The following is an 8,868-nucleotide window of genomic DNA, read 5'->3' as shown; positions in this document are numbered from 1 at the left end:
GATTACGACTCACAGCGACCCTATAGGACAGAGTAGAACTGCCCCATAGGGTTTCCAAGGAGCGCCTGGTGGATTCGAACTGCTGACCCTTTGGTTAGCAGCCATCACTCTTAACCACCACGCCACCAGGGTTTCCTCCTGGCATAGCACCTTATTTTCATTTGGAATGTCCTGTGTGACAGAAAAGTGAAAAGTAGTTTATAAAGTGGTATACACCAATTCTCACTTTTCTGTCGCTGATTTCTCTGACTCCAAAGGCTGGGAAACGGAGATGAAAAGAGATGGTCCTTAAACACTGCCATAAATTTGGGGCAAATCCATGTAGGCTTCACCCAGATTTACCTATGAGTCAGTTACTATTTTTCTACAGTGTGCAAATTCCAGTCAGCTTTGGGCAGGAAATCCTACGAGGAGAGGAATAGGACTGTGTCCAATAAACAAGTACTTTGGCAGATTCCATTGAAATATAAGCCACCTCATTATTCTAGAGGAGAGGGAGGCAGCCCTCGTAGCACGGCCTAAGACATTAGGCTTCAGACTGTGTCTGTAGGAACAGGGTGGCATTTCTAGAGGCAATTTGCACCCGTTATATGAGCTACTAAACATGTCATCCCACCCCCTAGAAAAAAATCAAACTGGAAATTGAAGAGTTCTGAGATGTGAAAATAATTCCACATACGTCTACAGATGAGATTGTCTGAGGGGCTTTCTGCACTTTGAGAGAAAAGTTACCCTGTAAAGCTGTGGGAAGGAGAGTGTGTGTAACATTTCAGCCCAAACCCTAGTTACCGTGTTCCCTCCTGTCTGTGCAAAGTACCTCTTCATCTGTTTTTTGTTTTGTTGTCTTTTTTTGTTTGTTTACATCGAAGTATTAATTCATCTTGCCAGGTTAAGTAGTCTTTTTATAGTCCTCAGAGTAGTTGAACTTGTAAATGTGCCATTGATTTTGAAAATGGTAGCTCAGTACTGGTCTTTTTGAAAAATTTATGCTTGTGCGTGTGCAAGCAGGACAAATTATCTGGGTTGCCCAGCAGGCCCAGCTTGGTTAAATGCCAGGCCAGGATCAGACAATTGTGTTTGGTACATTCTTTCATGAAGTCTAATACTGGATTATGCCATGATCAGTGAATGTCCAGTATATCAAATGATAAGGTCTTCTTATATATCGATGACCTATTTTTAGTTGGAAACCCTGGTGGCGCAGTGGTTAAGAGTTCACTGCTAACCAAAAGGTCAGCAGTTCACATCCACCAGGTCTCCTCAGAAACCCTATGGGGCAGTTCCACTCTGGTTATCTATTTTTATTTTGGGTACTCTGTCTTTTCATGTCTTGTATATAATGAGAAATACAAGCAATTGCTATATATTGTTAGTAAATCAACTTTGAAGTAAATTTCTTGCTACTTGGCTTTCAAGTTTCTGGATGTGTTTAATGAAGACTATTCGGAGATTGTGGCATAAGCTGTCTTAAATAACCTTACCTTCTGTAAGTGTTCATCTGTGTGAAACTATTTGTGTCTTGATGTAGCACAATCAAACAAAATACAGAAACAAATGTAAAACTGCGGCTGGAAGAGGACTATAATTGACTTCTATAAATTTTATTTTGAATGTTTGTGTTTAACAGTCTGATGTTCTCATTGAAGGATATAATATGTAAATATAAATTTGAACACAAACTGTTTTATCCTGATAAAAATAACTTTGATAGTTTTTCTTATTGTGTTCATTTGAAAAGCAGATTCTAATACTTAAAATTTAAAAAAGTAAGAAAGAAAAAGTGGAAATCATTGATTTACACTAATAATTTGCTCAGGAAATTATTTCTTTAATATACCCTGAAGTAACAAATATAAGTGTATCCAGGATCACAATGGTTGAAAGGTCTGATACATTAGTTTATATATTATAGTTTGAAGACTCTCAGGTAAGTTATTTATCTAGAATTATAAGAATAAAAAATTGTAACGTATCTCAGTTTTATTCTTCTCTCACTTCCCATTTCTGGACCTCAGAGTATTGCTGGAAGAAGTTGTGAGAATGTCCTGACTAAGTTCAGTATCAAGTATCCTCCTCTGTAACTTTGGTTCCGCATCTGTAGTGTGGGAAATGACCTTGAAGCAGTAATAAACTAGAATCCACTACTAGGCACACCATCCCAGGAGTCACAGACCAAATTAAGATGCTGAGATCACAGTGTTTTAAATCAACTGAAAACACACAGAAAGAAGCCAGGGACAGAGCTGGGGTGCGTGGGCACCGGAGGGTGTGAGGACCATGCCGTCTGAACCTTGGGTTGTGTGATGTTTACACACCCAGTCTCTCTGCTATAAGAACCTTCCCTGCTGATGATACCGTTACAAACCAGAGCTGAGGCTTGAGAACAAGGCCCAGTTAGACACACAGTGACACACAGCTTGTGTATCAGAGAGAGAGGAGCAAGTCCCCCGGCCTCCCTGTAGCCCTCCTACTTAGCTGGTGAGCACTATGGCACGTGTTTGCAGGGGCGTCACCAACGGGCAGTTTACCATTAATGGATGTTGCGTGCCTAACGTGCCGAGGGTTAGCTGGTGTATCGTGAATATTGGGTACTTCTTCGTCTTTCCATTCCTCTCTATGGTCAGCGCACACATGTTGGCCAACTTGATCTAGATTTGATACATCTCCTAGGTTACTAACTTACTTTTCTGTACTGAACACATCTCCTGCATCCTGCCTGCGTCCACCTGCTTACTCATTATCTAACTCTGACACATGTTATGCATTTCACCTACGCTTTACAAGAAGCTCCTTCCTGATCCAGCTCTTCAGGACCTGGCCCTTTCAGTTATCTTCCACCCCCATCATCGCTTCCTCCCTTCTGGCTGGCTCCTTCCCTGCCAACACCATATCTTAAACAGCCTCTCTGATTCTGTTGTACCCTGATGCTCTGATACATCCATAAACTTCTTTACAAACTGCTCTTGACTCCATCTCTCAACTTCTTAAGCACTTGTGACCTGACTACCTCCCGTAGCATGTGACTGCTGAGATCATTCCCTTAGGAGTAACTGATGACCTCCTATTAGTCAAAACTAGCAGTTCTCACTGGTTTCTCTCCTCCAGCCTCCCAGTGTCCTCTGCTTCCCTGCAATCTGTGAAGCAGTTGATTCCTGTCAGCCTCCTCTCTCTCTGCTTGACCCCTCGCTGGAGCTGTGGTGGCTTAGTGGTTAAGAGCTTGGCTGCTAACCAAAAGGTCAGCAGTTTGAATCCACCAGCTGCTTCTTGGAAACCCTATGCAGCAGTTCTACTGTGTTCTGTAGGGTGGTTGTGAGTCAGGATCAACTCAAGGGCAACCGGTCTTCCCTCAATGGCCACATCTCCTTCTCTGGCTCCTGGCTTCCTTTTGCCCTCTAAATGTGGGCTTTCACCAGAGTGTTTGTATTTGTTTTCTACATTTGCTATAACAAATTACCACAAACTTAGTGGCTGAGATTGATGCAAATTTATTATCTTACAGTTTTGGAGGCTAGAAGTTCAAATTGGGTCTCACTGGGCTAAAATCAAGGTTTCAGCAGGGCGGTGTTGATCCTAGAGGCTCTAGGAGAGAATTTGTTTCCTTGTCTTTCTTTTCTAGCTTCTAGAGGCTGCTTGCATTCTTTGGCTTGTGGCACCTTCCTCCTTCTTCAAAGCCAGCAACACAGCCGAGCCTTTCTCATGCTGCCATCCTTCTGGCTCTTCCTCTTCTACCTCCCTCTTTGGCCCAATAAAGATCCTTGTGATTACATTGGGCCCGCCCAGATAATACAAGATAATCTCACAGCCAGCTGACTAACAGACTTAACTCCCCTTTGCCATGAACCCAGCATATTCACAGGTTCCAGGGATTAGGATGTAGCTATCTTGGGGAGGCGGGGACACTGTTCTGCCTACCACGGCGATGTCTTTGCTGCCTTTTCATTTTCTCTACAATCTCTCCCTTAATAGAATCCATTTCTGCAACTTCAACAATCCTCTCCGTGCAAAAGACCCCAAAGCCTGTCTGTCTGCCTAACTTCTCTCTCGAACCGCAGGTGCCTCCTGCACCTTCAACTTAGAAGTTTATGGTAAAAAAAGAAAAGTTTTTGAACTTATTACTGTACCTCAATTCCTCAGAATCAGCTCCTCCTGCCGACTCCCCTGTCTCTTCCCACGGCTCCACTTACACTCCAGCAGCAGCTCGAGATCCTTGCAGCTGCTGGTTCCTGTTCACTGTGCGTGCCAGCAGTAACTCAGTCAGTTCTTTGTTTCCGGGGTGGAGGGCATCCCTCTGGCTTTTCCTTTCCATTTCCATTCCCACCTCCCTCCTTCAGGCCTCTTTTTATTCCTTGGCCTGTTATTATTGCCTTTAATTAGGAGAGAGAAAAAAAAATCCATTTCTGTTCCTTTGCTGAGCACCTAAGAGTTGTTTTACATGTTATTTTCATTTCTTCCTGTCATCAATGCAATGAATGAATAACTAACATTCTTCATTTATAGATGAGGAAACTGAGGCCAAAAGAATTGTGGTAACACTCAGAAGGTCACACTTTTTCACTCGTGTGCACGCATTCATTATACGAATATTTACTGAGAGCCCATTACATGTCAGATACTTTTGAAGATGGTGGGATATAGCTCTAAATCAGTCAACCTAAGTTCTAAGGAAGCTTACTTTAATCTAGAAAAGACAGACATCAAAGATGTGAGCAGCCAAGATTGTTGTGGTCTCCTGACTCACCTGAAGAGTTACCTTATTTTACTGAATGGTGGTAAACAAACAAAAACGACTTCTTTGAGACATTTACGCTCTTCCTTATATTCCGTCATCTGTGTGCTGCCTTGTTTCTCCCACCAGACTCCTTGAGGGAGAGACCACTTCTTCATGTTGCACACAACTGACGTTTGTTTCAACTACAAGGTTGTATGAATCAAAGGAGTCGTTTGGGAGAGGATGTTGTAAACGGTAAAGCCGTTTTCAAAGGTTTCTGTCATATATGATGCCAACTATGTTGGTGACAACAGTAAAATTAAAAAAAAGAAGTTACCACTGAGACAATTCCAACTCATGGCGACCCCACGCTTGTCAGAATAGAACTGTTCTCCGTAAGTTTTCAGTGGCTGATTTTTTTTTTTTTTCTGAGTAGATCCCCAGGCCTTTCTCTCAGGGTGCCTCTGGGTGGACTCAAACCTGCAGCCCTTGGGTCAGCAGCTGTGTGTGTTACCCGTTTGCACCACCAGGGGCTCTGGTGGCCACCCCAGTGATAACCAGCTCTTCTCTCAGTGGGGCACTCACTCAAGGACCTCACTTCCCTGACGTGGACTAGGATTCATTTTCTTCATAGTTCTTTTTTGTTCATTGTCTTTTAAAGAAGCAGAGCTTAAAGCTATTTAAAATGTGTGCCTGCTTTCCTCAATTTCCTGAGAAAAGGCTTAAAAGTTTCTGCTTAAGAAAGCAACTTCCCTGCTTATCTTTCCCATCCCCAATTTTTCATTTTTTCAACATGTCATCATGAACATTTTCAAACTGAAAATTTGTTGGTTAAATACCTACATAAGTTTCACCTAGATATGACAATTATTTTTTCAATAAACTTTTTTTTTTTCCATAGCTCTCCATTGATCCATCCCTCTATCCCTTCACCAATCCATCTTACGTATTTGGTCTATTCCGAAGTAAGTTGCGGCCATCAGTACACTTCCCCCTAAATACTTCAGCCCACATATCTGTCATTCCGAAGTTTTTCATTGGCCAATGTTTTCAGAAGTAGACTGCCAAGTCGTTTTTCCTTTCTGTCTTAGTCTGGGCGCTTCACTGAAACCTGTCTATCATGAGTGACCCTGCTGGTATTTAAAATACCGGTGGCACGTAGCTTCCAGCATCACAGCAAACTCACAAGCCGGCACAGAACAACAAACCAGTAGAGGACTTACAATCATTAGTAGAGTTTTAAATTTGTTTGGTGGGTCTTTCTTATTTTTTATTGCCTTGAGGTAAATTTTACATACAATAAAATATACAAATCTTCAGCGTACCATTTGATAAGTTTTGACAAATGTATACACCTGCATCTGCTAAACTTCTATCAAGTCATATAACATTGTCATTGCACCAGAAATTCTCTATGTCCCTTCCAGGTCAATCCCAGACCCCAATAATTCACATCTGAAACTGCTCAGGTGACCTGCAGACATGACTTTTTACCACTATATTTACCGTCCAATAGAAAAACCTCGTTCTGTTGCTACTATTTGCCACAATTAAAAAAAACTTTCTGGATTTAAAGACACAGTAACTTGTGTGGTGGCAAAAAATAGGACCAACTTCTTAATCAGGAAATACTCTTTTCTTTTCTTCCTTTAAAAAAAAAAAAAAAAAAACTTTAAAGAGAGAGAGAGAGAGAGACTCTTTAAAAGATACCGTTAATTCAGCTCTTGGTGGGACCACACTACAACCACACTCTTACTTCTGGTAATTTTGATTTACAGGCCAGACCACGTTGGCACAGGCAGGGGAAGTTCACTCCTGCAAGCCCAGGGGGCCCTGATTAGCATTGTTTTGTGGAACACAGCCACTTGTGTGAACCCAGAAAATCATGCCTTTTGTTTACTCTGATGGGTTTTTTTTTTGCAGTTAGAGGATTATGTGCTTGGGCATGTCACTACTTTTTCAGGCCTCAGTTTCTATACATGGATAATAACAGTACTGGATTAATTGCTCTCCTGAGAGTCCATCTAAATCCAAAATCCAATACTTTTTATGGGGAGGGAAGTTACCGAGACATAAAAAGAAAAAAGGCTCTCTATGGTACGTAGGCTATGCTTAAAATAAAATGATCATCAATATTTTTTAGTCAAAAATAACAAACGTTAACTGTAGTTTGGTAAATCACTCTGGCTTAAATGTCCTTGGAACAGCCGGGTTCTGTTTAAGGTTTTTTGCACTTTTTGCAGTTACGAACCATAATTTTAACTTATAACACAAAGTCCTCTCTGATGAATGGCTATACATGGAAGCTGCTTGATATATTCCCTTTTTATCTTGTTTATACATCTTGGGAGCCTTTTTTTTTTTTTTTTTTTGACAGGATTTGGGATACAATTGTCAGAAACATGTGTTCCCCAGAGCCACCACTGACTCACTTCCACTATTTATGGAACAGCAACCGTGGAGAGTGGGGTCACGTTAAGGCCTTTTTTTTACCAGCTCATGATAAATGTCTGTAGGAGCTTAGGTAACATACCCCAGAGCCTTCAGTTTTCAGAAGAGAACAGAGTCCAGGAAGCGGCTTCTTAGGCTTTGTACAACTTAGAAGTGTGTTCCTGAGTCTTAAGGTCATAGATTGTCAGGGTAGTAACTTGAGCAAAGTTTTAACAGCCTTTGAAGTTGAAGCGGTCTTGGGAACTTGTGATCGTGCCTTCGGTAAAAGATTTCTGTTGCATCTTTTTTGCTACCCTGGAAAAGGAACTTTTACAACTGTGCCACCAGGGCTCCATTTTGCTTGGGAGCCCTGGTGGCGCAGTGGTTAACTGTTTGGCTGCTAACCAAGAGGTTGGCATTTTGAATCCACCAGCCGCTCCTTGAAAACCCTATGGGGCAGCTCTACTCTGTCGGAATCAACTCAAAGGCAGTGGGTTTGGTTTTTGATTCCTTCCTTCCCTTGAGTATACTTAGGGTTCCACAGCCCTCATCTAGGCATTGCTGCCCTGTAGGGGTGGATTTGGGGGGGATGTGTTGCATATTGTCCCCTTTCTCTGAAAAGTGTGTATCTTCTCCATCCTGTCTTCAGTTACTCACTGAAAGTTGGGCAGTTCAAACCCATCAGCCTCTCGCCCGGAGAAGAGACCTGGCGGTTTGCTTTCATTAAAGGTTACAGCCTGGGAAACCCTATGGGGAGTTCTGCTCTGTCACATGGAGTCACTACGAGTCGAAATTCGACTTGTCAGCACCTAACAACAGCAACGATGTTCATTTAAGAGGACTAGTTACCTACCATAGTCTTTGGCTTCATTCATCAGACTTTCTTTGACTCTCCCGGCTGCCAGCTGGCAGGCCTAGAAAATCCTATACGTGTTATGTGGCCAACCTCTCTCCTATACCCAAGGGGAAAGGCCTGTGAGCTTCTGGGGGTACTTCTCCAGAGTACTCTCCACTTGAACAGATGCTGAAGTACAAGCCTTTGGGGCCACCAGGAGCTGGCCCTTCCCTGCTACTTCCTCAGTCCTCTCACTAGGAAGCCTGAAGCCACACGGGTGTCTGAGGAGTTGAACTCGGGTAGCAGATGTTTGTCCAGCTTGAATCTTTAAAAGAGTGAAAATTAAGAATATTTATAAAAATAGGGTTTTTTTTTCTTTGCAAGAAACAGAAAAACTGTAATAAAAAATACATTACCAAATATTGCCATCACAAATTATCACCGTTTCTTAAGATAGTACTTGATAAAACTTGTCAAACACATCAATTTCATTCCTCAGGCAAGAAGTACTTGTTGATGAAGATCGTGTAGTTATTTGTAAGATGAAGGGTTTTTTATATATGTATGTATGTATATATGTATGTATGTGTATATATAGGAAACCCTGATGACGTAGTGGTTAAGTGCTACAGTTGCTAACCAGAGGGTCAGCAGTTCGAATCCGCCACGCGCTCCTTGGAAACCCTATGGGGCAGTTCTACTCTGTCCTACAGAGTCGCTATGAGTGGGAATCAACTCGACAGCACTGGGTTTGGTTTTGGTTTTTGGTGTATATATTTGTGTATATATGTATGTGTATATATGTATTTGTGTGTATATATGTATGTGTGTATGTTTATATATGTATGTGTGTATGTTTATATATGTATGTGTGTATGTTTATATATGTATGTGT

This window comes from Elephas maximus, chromosome 23 (genome assembly GCF_024166365.1).
Source record: "Elephas maximus indicus isolate mEleMax1 chromosome 23, mEleMax1 primary haplotype, whole genome shotgun sequence".
NCBI lineage: Eukaryota > Metazoa > Chordata > Mammalia > Proboscidea > Elephantidae > Elephas > Elephas maximus.
This window is presented reverse-complemented; position numbering follows the sequence as displayed.